The following is a 2,329-nucleotide window of genomic DNA, read 5'->3' as shown; positions in this document are numbered from 1 at the left end:
GTGTTCAAAGCTCTACTACGTATTACTTTAGAGTTTAGTTCTTTTAAAAGTGCCTTGCTTAAGGCTGTCTCATCAAGAAGTTATTCTATGCTTTTCGGTCTCTCTTCGAATTGCACTCAGCATGACATGTGTTGTATTCATAAGATGGCATATGGTCTGCAGTAATCCCTAACTGTAGGCAGTTCTTGAGTTACAAAGTTGGGTTCACTTCAAAGGTCAAGTTTGTACAACTGGGAGAACAAATGGTTCTTTTAAAAAATAATCCAATTAGGCCAACACAAAGGAAAAGTTTCTTAACCTCAAGTAGTAATCAAGGAAATATAAATTAAAATCAAAGTGATAAACCATCTCAGTCCCATCAGGTTGGCACAAATTAAAGATCACATTGAGTGTTGGTATAGATGTGGAGCAGACCAGATGCTGCTGGTGGAACTGCACATTGGTAGGATGACTGTGTGGACACGCATAGAGCATATACACACATTACAATATTCAAACATTTTGTGAAACAGCACTCTACGATATAAAAGGCATATGATGTCTGTCCTAGATCACTTCATTTTTCAAAATGCTCTTTCTGGGGCACCTGGGTGGTTGAGTTGGTTAAATGTCTGACTTGGGCTCAGGTCGTGATCCCAGGTCATGATCTAGCCCCGCCTGGCTCCTTGCTCAGTGGGGATCCTGCTTCTCTTTCTCCCTCTGCCTGCTGCTCCCCCCTGCTTATGCTCTGTCAAGATCTTTCTTTTTTTAAAGATTTTATTTATTCATGAGACACAGAGAGGGAGAGGCAGAGACACAGGCAGAGGGAGAAGCAGGCTCCTCACAGGGAGCCCAATGTGAGACTCGATCCCAGGACTCTGGGGTCACGCCCTGGGCCAGAGGCAAGACGCTCAACCACTGAGCCACCCAGGCATCCCTGTCAAGATCTTTTTTAAAAAAGATTTATTTTCGAGAGAATACCTGCGCACAACAGGAGTGAAGGGGGGACAGGAGCAGACTCCTTACTGAGCCGGGAGCCCAAGGTGGAGTTCAGTCTCACGACCGTGAGATCTCTACCTGAGCGGAAACCAAGAGTCTGTGTCTCAACCAACTGAGCCACCCAGGTGCCCCAATCAGGGATGCTGTAAGATCAGAGAGGTATGATGTGAAACGTGGAAACACTATGTAAAATTAGATTGCTACCCACTTGGCTATCATTTTATTATCCATAAATCAAAGGCTCTGCAAAGGAAAACAGTACCATGGTTCTCCCTTCTCCACGTCAGTTACCAGTAGCCACTGCCATCTGGAAGCAGATGATCTGCGGACATGTTGCCGGGCCAGTGGGTAGCCTAACCTGTCACGGTGTCTACATCATACCCCTCCGTTCATCTCACGTAAGCATTAGATCATCTCACACCATGAGAAGACTGGGCATGATACAACATCTTTAGAGAGAGAGACCACTTTCATGCAACTTGTAGTGTATTGTCACAGTCTGTTTTGTTATTAGCTAATGTTAATTTCGTACTGTGCCTATCGATTAAACTTCATTTGTAGATATAAGAAAAAAAAACAGCATAAATAGTATTCAGTGTTCTGCATGGTTTCCGGCATCCCCTGGGGGCCTTTGCACATATCCCCCCTGGTGAGGAGGCAACTGCTGTATAATTAAGCATAATTAGTTTGGACATTGACAGAAGTTGAATCGAGGAGCCCCATTCCCCCTCTGAAGCACTAAGGTAACTGCCAGAGTCGATTCGAAGCAAAATTCCTGAAGTGGACACTCCGCACCCAGGCCTGGTGAAAAGTCGCCGGAAGACAAAGGGGAAATGATGGATGACTCCTGGGACTTCAGTAGGATGCTCGGCGCTCCCCCTCACGGCGCCCAACACGGGGGACCCTAAGCTCCCTCCACTTGGCCGTCCAGGTGCGGGTGGTGCAGGTGGCGGAGAACCACCTCAAGGGGATGACAGGCCCCACTGTGATGCCGAGAACGCCGAGGTCCGTGGGTCGCAGGGCTCGGGATTCTCGCCGCTGCCGTGGTCCGCGGGGAAAGGCCGCTGTGGACAATGGAGGTGAAGCACCTGGAGGCGCCCGCGGGTTTCCTCGAGGTGCGGGGGCTGCGGGACCCCGGGCAGGTAACAGTCCCTGCAGCAACCTGCGCTTCCGCAGCCGTGGACCCCGCCCCTCCCGCGGATGCTCCCGCGGCCCCGCCCCAGGCCCCGCCCCCAGGCCCGGCCCCGCCCCCGAGCGCCCGGAGGACACGCGGCGCTGCCTGCTCACGTGACGCGGCCGGGGCGGGGCCTCGCGCTGCCTTGCGTCATCACGCCGCGCGGCCGTGGAGCGC

Source organism: Vulpes lagopus, chromosome 1 (genome assembly GCF_018345385.1).
Source record: "Vulpes lagopus strain Blue_001 chromosome 1, ASM1834538v1, whole genome shotgun sequence".
Classification (NCBI taxonomy): Eukaryota; Metazoa; Chordata; class Mammalia; order Carnivora; family Canidae; genus Vulpes; species Vulpes lagopus.
Note: the sequence above shows the minus strand (reverse complement) of the source record.